This window comes from Saimiri boliviensis, chromosome 2, assembly GCF_048565385.1.
Source record: "Saimiri boliviensis isolate mSaiBol1 chromosome 2, mSaiBol1.pri, whole genome shotgun sequence".
In the NCBI taxonomy this organism is placed as follows: Eukaryota; Metazoa; Chordata; class Mammalia; order Primates; family Cebidae; genus Saimiri; species Saimiri boliviensis.
Window position 1 is genome coordinate 239,785,210 of NC_133450.1, and position 12,172 is coordinate 239,797,381.

The following is a 12,172-nucleotide window of genomic DNA, read 5'->3' on the forward strand; positions in this document are numbered from 1 at the left end:
CTCCCGAGCTGCACAAGCCAGCTCCAACACACGCGAACCATGGCTCTTGGTGCCACCCTGGCCAGCCCTGCACCTCGCAGACTTGAATTCCTAGGGGCGGGGCCCAAGTCTTGGTATTTTTTAAAGAGGAGGTTGAAGGGGTGAGAACTGCTGGGCTCAAAGCTTCATGTTCAGGGACCTATTGGCCTTTAGGGCTTTGTCCTGGGAAGAAAGTACTAAGCTCCGGAATTAAGTGCTGACCATCACATCTGCATTGGAAAGATACTTGGGTTCTTTCCTGAGTGTAGCCAGCCCCCAAATCTCAAGCTCCAGCGGCCACAGCCACATGCCAGCCATTTATTCCAGGTATTTTTCACACCGTCAGTCACCTCTGCCCTAGACCTAGGGCCCCAGCAATTCTAGCACGGGGTCACAAACCCAAATATCCACAGGGAAGACGACAAAGTGACGCTTCCAAGCCAGTTTCCACAGGACAACTGCAGTGTGATGGGAGCTCTGGAGGCCACGCAGAACACACCCCTCAGAGTCACCCCAGCCGTGAGGCAAGACACGAGGTGGTGCACATCCAACACCATCTGTCGTTGGTGAGAGATGCTTCTGGGACATTAACTTTATGGCATTTTTGGCTGGCCCCAAGCTCAGGCCAAGCACCTTCCAAGATGAGAAAAAGTTCTCACGTATCTTAAAGAACTAAAAATGGAACTACCATTCAACCCAGCAATCCTCCTTCGGATATTGGAAACCAAAGGAAAAGAGGTCATTATATTAAGAAGACACCTGCACTGACATGTTTATTGCAGCACTATTCGCAATAGCAAAGTCATGGAACCAATCTAAGTGCCCACCAATGGTGGATTAGATAAAAAAAAAAATGCGGTACACATACACCGTGGAATACTATGCAGCCATGAAAACGAATGGAATCACGTTATTTTCAGAAACATGGATGGAACTGGAAGCCACTATCCTAAGTGAAATAACTCAGAAGTAGAAAATCAACTACTGCATGTTCTCATTTAGAAGTGGGGGCTAACCAATGGGTGAACCTGGACAGAAAGATGAAAATAATAGACTCTGGGGATCCCCAAAGAAGGGAGGGTGGGAAGGGGAAAATGGTTGGAAAACTGTTGGGTACCATCTTCACTGTTTGAGTGACGGGTACACTGGAAGCCCAATCCCCTCCATGACAAAATACACCCGTGAAACAAGCACGTGTACACCCTGAATCTGAAATTTAACGTTTTTAAAAAGCAAAAGCTCTCAAGGGTGTTTGCAATAAGTAGCCTCTGGGAGGTGTGGGCAGGGCACAGGAGCACCTGCTACAAGCAGGAACCGAAACACCAGTGCCGAAGTCAGGATGCCAGGTAAGCAGCTCACCGCGGGGCACACGGAGCAGGAAGACCGCACAGCGAGTCTTAGGCAGCGCTTGATGGAGAACTGGGAGCCAGCACACAGCAGACGAGAGAAGAGCAGGGAACGGGAGCATGACACGATGCCTCCCGTGGTGACGGATGCCAGGAGCTGCGCCACTGATTTCTGCCCCTGCCCTTCTCTGGCCTCCTAGGTGGACTTCTAAGTGGGCCCAGGACTCAGCATGTGAGGGAGGAGTCCTACAAAATGCAAGGCCAGGGCAGCATAGGCAGCCAAAGGTGTCTTCAGGGCCTCTCCTGATGCTTGCTTTTCTCCCTTTGGAAACTCCAGCCCGTGTGCCCAGTCAGCTCCAGGTGAGGCAGGGGCCAGAATGACCCAAGGGAACCACAAATTGTGTAGGAAGCAGCAGGTAACCTAGGAGAACCTAAGTGCGTGTGTTAGTCCAGATCCGAGCATCACACACCGAGATAGGATGAAACACGCAAGGGTCACATCAGGGGAAATGCCTGGGTGGAAACCAGGTGGAGAACCGGAGGAAGCTGGGGGAGTCCGCAGTGCAGGGGTGACCCAGAGGGAAGGAGAGAAGGAAGGGGGATGGGCAGAATCGTCCTAGACTGCCATGTAGCGAGGGGGTCGCTACAAGGACCTGGGGACTCCTGGAGCCAAAGGCAGCTCTCAGAGCAGCTCGTATCTGTCAGCTGGCGGCTGGGAGCAGCCCACAGGAAGCGTGACCTTGGTGCACACCCTGCCGTCCATTTCAGAGTCCACCCAAGGACGTCGCTGGTCAATTACACTCATCCCTCTCCCTACTAGAGAACGCTCAGAAATCGTGGAAGGACACTGCATTTCCCACAAGTTGCGGAGGGTAAGGGCTCAAGTTATTTTATTTATTTATTTTATTTATTTTTTTAAAGGCGGGGTTTCACCATGTTGGTCAGGCTGGTCTTGAACTCCCGACCTGAGGTGATCCGCCCGCCTTGGCCTCCAAAGTGCTTGGATTACAAGCGTGAGCCACCACACCCGGCCTAGGGCTCAAGTTATTTCAATTCCGAGTTAAAGAAGAAAAATAATTCAGCGTATAGAGGATTATTATCTCTAGGCTGTAAGGTAAGCAATGATCTTTCCTTAACCTTTCTTATATTTACGAATCCCTTCATAGTAAGCACTCATTGCCTCTGGAACTGGCGGTAGGAGGTAGGGTAACTGCTATAAATGCCCACTTGATCCCATTTACCAGTACATGCCCTCCAGCTCCCAGTCTCCCTCCCGCTGCTCTCTGCGCCCTGAGTGGGAGCCCCTTTGCCCTGGCATTTCCCCGACTCCCTACCTCCCCAAGGCTGACTGACCCGGAAGGAGGAAAGGGGCCCCCCGCCTCATGGTGGGACCAGCGCTGTATGCAATCCAGCCTCAGTGGCACACCCTCGCCTGCCCCTCCCCCTGCCTGATCCTGCAATAAATCCCTAGCACAGAAATCCTGGGCTTGGGCTCTGCTTCTAGGAAACCCAACCTAGGCTGGGGGACTTTTTTCAAATTCTTGTATAGACACCACTGGGGGATTATTCTCGGGTGTGTAGCCCTTGATCTGCTGTACAATTTACTTGTGCTATGAAGCAACTGCTTTAATTTTCAACTTCCCATGCTTCTTAAAATAAAAGATGACTTTATTTCAGGAGCGGCAAATTCCAATTCTCCTGAGGCAAGGCAGTTAATACCAGTATATAAGGCCAGCTTGCTGGGGACCGAGGTGAGCGGAAGCGGTGGCCTCACCTGAAAGGGGCGTCATTGGCCACAGCCACACAGGAGTGTGGACTGCAATCACTAGGTCTTCGGACATCTAGGACATTCCAAAGTTTCAGATATTTCTGTGAAATTTCTGATTTTTAAACATTGGCTCAGATTTTTCAAAAAAAAAAAACCTGCATGGGCCAAACAAAACAGGTCTGTGGCTGAATTTGGCTCCTGGGTTGTCATTTCAAGTCATTTGTTTTCTGGAACAAGTTGGAAAAAAGAAAAAAATCCCCTTCGCCACTGACCCCCACATGCACGCTGATGAAAGGGACATTTCTTTGCCACCGTCTCCTTTTCTTATCCCAAACCTGATTCTAAACCCCTGACAAGGAACCAGCGCGACCCTGTCCACGCAAGGGGAATTCAAGACACAAACTCCATCTACCCTTTCGAAGTGGACTTTTGGGGGCTCTGTTGGCCTCCAAGAGATGTTCTGTTTTTTTAAACACACTGCATGTCTCTCCACCTACAGTGAAATGGTTCTAGATTGTTCTTGTGGCCTTGGACGACTGGCTGTCTGTGCCCTGAGTAGGAGTTACTACCCAGCTGGTGGTGGTGCTTGGAAAGGGAACCAGATGGTTCACAGGAAGGGTTGAGGTTCACAGGCCCGGCCTGTGGTGAGTGCCGAGGGGATGCCAGCCTGGGTGCTGCTGGTGGCTGTGGGTGGGGCAGGACTCATGCCCTAGCCAGGCTGCCATGCTCCAACTGAACCAAATAGGTTCACAGCAGCTGGGGGCATGAACCAGGATACTCCTGCCCTGAGCAGTCCCGCTCATTCGTTCATTTCACACGTGTTCCTGGAGCACCTTCCTCACCGAGAACATGATTTTTGACTGAAAGACCTGAAAGAAGAAGAGAGTGGACCTCCCTGATCCTTTGGGGTCGGTCAGCAGAAGCACTCCAGACAGCAGGAGCAGCGAGTGGGGAGACCCAGGCGAGAGCAAGCTTGGCAGGCTCTGAGGGCTCCCCGACAGTGAGGAGGAGACCAGGGAGTGAGGGGAGGTCAGAGGGGTAAGAAGTATCCTGGTTCACGCCCCTACCCCCTGCTGCTGTGAACCTATTCGGTTCAGCTGGAGAATGGCAGCCTGGCTGGGGCTTGAGTCCAGCCTTGCCCAGCCTGGGCAATGGAGTGAGACTCTGTCTCAAAAAAAAAAAAAAAAAAAAAAAAAAAAAGAATAGAAGTCAACATGACTCTATGGTTTTTGGCCTGAACGAATGAAAGGATGGAGTTTCCATTCATTTAGATGGAAAGGGGAAAAAGTGATTACGAAGGGTGAATATCAGTTCAATTTCAGAGGTTTAGCAGGTGGTAACTATTCTACATCTCAAGATAGCGTACATCCACAGTTGTGTTATACATCTCAATGTATAGTAATATATAATTACATATTATATACATAACTATAAAAATATTGTATATATACAACATATACATGTGTAACATCTCAATTATACACTACCACTGAAATGCTCCAGCTGATCATTGGATATAAGAGATTGGAATTCAGGGGAATCCTTGGCTGGAGACAGATACATTAATATTTTTCAACTCATCAAGATCAAGCTGAGGTCTGCGGCCATGGGACTGAATGGAATCCCCTGGACAGTAATGCAGAAAGAAAACTCGAGGTCCAGGAGCAGAGGCCAAGCCCACGGTCACAGTGTGGCTTCAGGTCATTCAAATACAGGTTCACAAAAGAAGTGATCCTTCCTAACAAATCCACAGCAGGGAGCCAGAAGGGCCAATCAAGGAAGCAGCTTACACACACACACACACACACACACACACACACACACACACACACCATTCACTCACCTCCCGGAAAGCAGAATCTTGAGAAATTTCATCCTGAAGAATATACGTAAAATGTTCCTTTTTTCTCTCAATATTTGTTTCACAATTTTACCTCAGCCATGAACTTCACAGTCCTGTTCCTGATTGCTACATTTCACTCCCTCCCCTCCGGGCCAAGCAGATCTTCCTAGGTGTCCACTGTTCAGCCTTAGAAGGTATTCATCAATTCTATATGACCAGATGCTAGCATTTGAGGTTCTGCAAGAGGAGCTCCGTTGTTGACGCCACTGGGTCAACTGGAGACTCCACGGAGTTGCCCCGGAGCAGCAGTATGGAGCACGTGTTGCTTTCTTGAGTTGTGCTAACAAAATTAAAGATACGAATTTAACTGGTCTCTAATAGACTGTATCAGTTAGCATTTGCAGCAATACTGCTACATAACAAAACACCTGACAGTTGGTGCCTACAAGAATTAACGTGTATTTCCAGCTCTCACATGAGCAGTTGGCTGGGGTTTGGCTCATCTTGGTGGAGTTTCGTGCTGGGCTTGACTAGGCTGCAGGTTCAGTTCGGGTCTGCTTCTCATATTTCCTTTTCTTCTGGGATGAACAGGCTGCCCAGGACATGTTTTCACAGTGGTGATAGGAGCCAAAGAGGCAGACCAATCACAAAAGAACGTTTCCAATTTTTGTTTGCATCATGTTCACTAACATCCCATTGGCCAAAGCAAGTCACATGGCCAAACCCAACGTCATGGAGGCAGGAAAATATTCTCCACCTCTGGTCGGAAGCGAAAGGATCTAAAGACAGGGAGGGATGAAAAAAATGAGGAATGATCCTGCAATCAACCATATAGACTTCTTTGCCTGTATTCTGTATACCTATGGCACATAGCACGAGGCATTCCCCAGTCAAATCTATGCATGCATCTTTATATTTCGTAAGTCAGTCATAACAAGACAGAGTTCAGCCTGGGAACTCTGTTCTTTGGAGGCAGAGCTTTTGCCTTGAGCCTGACTTGCTAAAGCAATGAGAACATTTGTCGGATTGAATAGAGAATAACTCCAGATGGGCAAGCTAGGTCAGAGAGGCAGATGACTTTCAAAGAGAAGAGTAGGATTTCTGCAGTGTGCTATAGAGTGGGCTGGAACATGTGAAATAGGAAAATCACTCAAGGGATTCTTTTCTTGTCATTAATACAATTTTTCTCACCCAGGTTTCACAAATAGAAGCCGTAATGAAATTGGCTCCGGACAATTCACACCCAAGTGTTTTGCTGATTTGACCCTCTAACCACAGGATTAGCAAGACCCGTTTACTCTGGCTAGTTCTGCAAATTCTTCCGGTTTCATAATTGAATCAAAGATACTAGTAAATGGAATGAGAGGCTGCTCACAGAAAAGCCAAATGCAGGAGAAACAGAAGTAAGGGAACCAAAGACTCGAATTGTGTGTACGTCTTGCATCGGTTTGGCAGGGAACCAGCTAAAAAGAAATCTCGTTCCCTCATAGCTGCCTGTTTCCAAATCACAAAAGCCTGGTGGGGTCTGCTCCAGCTCTGCAGCTTCTTCTCATAAAAGGCCCAGACTAAAGGAAAGCCCACTGCAAAATGCGAGTTTCCAAGAGAGCTCTACAGGGAAGCTACGTGGTGGCTTCCTACACCCTTCTGATGAGTCTCCCAGGAACTCACCAGCCCAGAATTCAGAGGAAAACATCCTTCACATCAAGGCCTCCTGTCCAGTAACAAGAGCGTGTGCTTTGCAGAAATCTGGTTCAAATGCTATAATTGCTACTGACTAACTGTGGGACCAGGGCACATTATTGAACATCTCTGAGCTCTGGTTTTCTCATCTATCCAACGTAGAAAACACTGACACTTGCCTGGCTCTTCCTAAGGGCTCAGGAAGGGGAAGTTAGCGTTACTGGGAGGTTCTAAGGAAGCTTTGTGTAGCTACAGCTTCTACCATCCGACAATTCTTTTAATTCCAATCCCCCCCACCTCCCCCCACACTTAGTGGAACTATAAATAACTAAATTATCTATTATTTTGTAAGTGCCAAAGACATGCTAGTGATCCACCCAAAACCTAACAGAATCCATCCAAAGAAAACAGCCCCAGCTGGGCACGGTGACTCATGCCTGTAATCTCAGCACCTTGGGAGGCCCAGGCAGGAGGACTGCTTGAGCCCAGGGGTTAGAGACCAGCCTGCATAACATAGGAAGACCCCGTCTTTTAAAAGAAAGAAAGAAGAACAAAAGCATCCCTGAGACTGGCAGAAGCAGCCCACCTACAACCAGACGGGCCAGGAGCCCGGCCTCAAACAGGCATCAGTGGATCTGCCCAAGAGGGCCCTGTGCTGGGGCTCCCACACACTCCAAAGAATCCCTGTGGCCCTTCTGTGGCCGCTGTGATCCCCCACCACGAAGTAAGAAACATGCCAGCTTAGGATGGGCCCACCAGGAGCCCAGATCCTCTCTTGGAGGCCATGATCTCGGAACCTGGGGCCCCAGGTTTCCCTGCCCATAGGTCCCCAAGCCCGCTTCCAGGATTTGTGGGGCCTCTTTCCCTGGCCCTTCCTCCCGTGATGACCTGTGCTTCTGGGGTGTACACTTTCAAGTCCAAGCAGTGGCCAACAGGTAGCCGTTTGCAGGGTACGTGGAAGGAGCTGAGAGGTGCAGGCTGTGGTGTGCACCTGCATACACTTGAAGCCTTTTACAGTGTGGAAAAGAGCTGGGGTGTGAAGCCAGGCAGGGCTTGCTTTGAGGGCTGAGGGCTGTTCCTCCCCACTTAGGAAACTCCCAGGAATCTACAAAATCCAAATTCGAATCTAGCTTTTCAGGTCATTAAGGATATCTGTCAAGATGAAAGGGTAAGATAGTCCTTTAACTATTAGTTTGCTTTATTTATAAACGAAACACTTAGACATATGGCAGGTGGAGCTGCATGTGTACTCTTGCTTTGAGCCTGCAAAAGTTAGGGGTGGGTCTGTCACCTAGTGAACCCCAGAAACTCAGCGCCTATTGGTAGGACTCTGACATTGATCCCTCTATTCAGTTCTGGCTTACAGAGGCCATAACTGGCTCATCCAAACCCCAGACACTTCTGCAATCCCCGGGGACCCTCGGAGCAGCTGCCAGTTGTGTCCCCCTTTGGCTCACAGTGACTGCTGATGTCAAAGGACCCCAGATGACCCCAGAGTTCCAGAACCCCCCGGCCTGTGCTCCGCCCTAAAGACCCGAGCCCCATCAGGAGATGGTGGCAGATTTATTTTCCAGAACTGTCCTTGCACAACTACCGCTGCCATCCACTCCTCCAGAACCTTGCCACTCCCCGATCAAGAGATGGAGTCCACGTCCCCTCCCCTTGAATCTGAGCAGGACGGTGTGGCTTCCCTGGCTCGTGGCCCATGTGGAAGCGATGCCATGCGACTCCCACTAGGTCATACGTGGCAACAGCACTGGCTCACTTCTCCCGGGACATGCCTCTTGGGAGCCCTGAGCCGCTGAGTGCGAAGTCCCACTGCTCTGAAATTAACACGGCTAGAGGGACCATGTCGATATAGGGATGTCGGAGACAAAAACCTGCCTTTACGGACCCGCTGTGCTACCCAAGACAGGGCTGCCAAGGTAGAGGCTGGCACCAAAACGAAACAACCCAAAGTCAGTATCTATATTTACAGAGGCCAACATAAAAGGTTGGCTCGGAAATGATGGTTCCAGAGCTCCTCGATGGAGGCCGGTTCTCCGTGTGTGAGGGTGAGGCAGGGTCTGTTCCGGCTGCTGCCTGTGGCTACTGATTGTTGTGATACTCGACTGCCTCCTAACAAGCAGCGCTCTCATGAATCCGGCCCAAGGACCCTGGCTGGCCCCCACGCTGGTCTGAGTGGGTTCCCAGATCACGCAGGCTCAGCGGAGCTCTCCAGCAAGCATACACTGCCACACCTCGGCCCCAGCCCAGGCGCAGACCAGGGGCCTCGCACAAGGGCTGGCCTGCTGAGTCCTGGAGCGCCTCTGGCTTGGTCATGCGAGTGCGAGGGCCAGTCGTGCTCGGAGGGGCCCTGGATCAAAGCCCTGGTCCACCCTAGACTTCAGGGAGACCAAGCAGGAACTACATATATGAAGATACTGAGCAGAGCCTTCAACACTCGCAAGTCAAGCACGTGTGGATCACAGCTCTTTGGGGAAAAAAAAAATTTTTATGTCTTTTTTTTTTTAATGCCTTTTTTCACAGGGCTTGTCAGTTCAGCTGTCACCCATGCAATTCGGGCTAGGAGTTTTGTAGTCTCAGGCACAAATCACAAATGCAAGTGCCCACTGGGACGTCGTGAGAGCTGTGGATGCCTGCGGCAGGCTGGAAGGAATGGTAATGAATTGGAGCCCGGGCCCCTGTTCAAAAGGGCATGGCCAGCTGTTTGCAGCCTTGTGGGAATGTCAGCCAGTTTTGCCAGGTCTATACTTTTTTCCCCCGAGAAACCAGAAATTCATATTTTATCCTATTTTTAAAATATTGGCAACCAAAGAGAAACAATAGGTACCATACCCACAACCCCAGGGCCTTAGAGCTGCGGTGTGTGCAGGCTGACTTCCAGCTGCCAGCCACTGCGTCTCTGGACCTGGGGTTTCTTGAAAGCACTGGAAGGCCTCTGGGCCGGAACACAGAGGCTAGAATTGTCAGAGCATGAATTCCTCCCAGGAGCACCCCTCAGGGACTGAGAGGACGTGGTGGATACATGCCTCAGCTCCCTCGCCACAAGCTGGGAGAACCCGGGAGCCTTGTGTCCCGCAGTGCCCCCCAGCCTTTCCACCAGGATGAAGCGCCGTTGCTAACAAGTTTCACCATCATCCTTAATTGCTGGCTGTCCCTTCCCTTTCTCACGTCCCCGCTCCCCACCGGAGAGCAGCTCCTTAGAGGCTGTGTGCCCGGGACTCCCGATCTCACACACCGATTCTGAAATGTTTACATGCACAGGACCACGGTGTAGGGTCGTACATCCTGTGCGCTTTTTAGTGCACTTGAGAGGCTAAAATCCAGCTGAGCTTCTGTTCTCCCCACAAATCCTGCCCCTCAGTGACAGGCTTAGTTAGCGGGGAACGGGCCAGAAGATGGGCACCCTCCTGGAATTCACACGGAGATACCGAGTCGGCTGCCAGAGCCTTAAAAACACACCTGACGGGGGAGGTGGCCACAGTCACCAGCCTGCACCTTCCGACTCAGAGGACAACAGAGTCCCCTCATTCCCACCAGACCCAGCTCGCATCGCCACAGCCCGACCCGCGTCCTGCCTCACCGAGGCCAGGCACATGCCAGAGGTCTCTTATTTTATCCAGTGTCTCCTATCAAAACTTCATTTGAGGGAAGTACCACATTCATTTTTTTATTCTTAGGTTTTGGGGATGAACCATAGCTAAAAGTCACATCCAACTGAAGGATATTTGTTTTTCTGAAATCAAAAACCCAACAACAACAAAAAATTCCTGTATTCATCCATACAGCAAATATCTGTTCAGTCCCAGGCGCCGCTCTTCCTGCTTGGGAACACACAGGTAAACAAAGCCGGTAAGGACCCCTGGCCCCTGTGCTCACACTCCGGGCAGGAGAGACAGCCCGTGAGCAACAGACGGAATTTATTTTAAGCAGCTTTATTGAGATATACTTCATGTACCAGGAAATCCATCCCTTCAAAGTGTACATTTGTCCGGCTTCTATGATATGCAGAGTTGTGCGATCATCATTTTCATCACCCCAAGAAGAAACCACACACACATCAGCAGTCACTCCCCATTCCAGCCCTTCCCACCTCACCCCTGCCAGTCACTGATCTACTTTCTGTCGCTATGAATTTGCCTATGCTGGACATTTCCTGTAAGTGGAGTCAGTCACACAATAAATACACGATCTTTTATGTCTGGCTTCTTTCACTTAGCGTGATGCCGTCAGGGTTCGTCCACATGTGGTACTAACCCTTCGCTCTTTTTTATTGCCAAATAATACCCCACTGTGTGGATATATCACATTTTATCTATTTATTTCTCAATTGATGGGCATTTAGGTTGTTTACAGCTTCTTGCTGTTGTGAAGGGTGCTGACAGGAACGTTCATAAACAAGTATTCGTGTTCAATCTTTTCTGAGCGTATACCTAGGTGTAGAATTGCTGGGTTATATTATGATCCTATGCTTAATGTTTTAAGGAACCATCAAACAGAATTCCATGGTGACTATAGCATTTTACATTCTCACCAGCAATGTATGAGCGTTCCTATTTCTCCACATTTTCAGCAATACTTGTTAGTTTTCTTTTTTAAAATTTATTAGAGCCATCCAGGCACAGTGGCTCACTCCTGTAATCTCAGGGCTTTAGGAGCCCTCGAGTTGGAGGGCAGCCTCAGCAACATGGCAAGACTTCATCCCTAGAAAAACACAAAAATTAGCTGGGTGTGGTGGCATGTGCCTGTAGTCCCAGCTACTCTGGAGGCTGAGATGGGAAGATCACGTGAGCCTTCGAGGCAGGGGTTGCAGTGAGCCAACATCTCATCACCACTGCATTCCAGCCTGGGTGACAGAGTGAGACCCTGTCTCAAAGAAAAACAAACAAACAAATAAAAATTTATGAGAGCCATGTTGGTGGGTATGAAATGATATCTCTTTGGGCTTTTAAATTTGCACCTCTAATGACTAATGATGTTAAGCATTTTTCATGTGCTTGTGTATCTTGGTTGGGAAAATGACTGTTCAAGTCCTTTGCCCATTTTTAAACTGTATCATTTGTCTTTTTTGGTTGTTGCGTTTTAATAGTTCTTTATATTTTTTGGATACTAAATCCTTACCAAACATGATTTGAAAAGATTTCCTCTCATCCTGTGGGTGTTTTTTTTTTTCACTGTCTCTCAATAGTAACACTGGTAGCACAGAAGTTTTTTGGTTAGATGAATTTGTCTATATTTTCTTTTGCCATTTGTGCTTTTGGTGTTACATGTAAGAAAGCTTTGCCTAAATCAAGCTCACAAAGAGTTACTACTATGTTTTCTCATAAGAGCTTTACAGTTTTAGCTTTTATAATAAGGCCTATGGTGATTTTAAGATCATTTTCACATACGATGCAAGGTAGGGATCTAATTTTTATCCTTTTGTATGTGAGTATCCAATTTTTCCAACACCAAAGCTTAATTTTCGTCATTGAGTTGTTTGGGTAGATTGGTGGAAAATCAATTGAACATAAA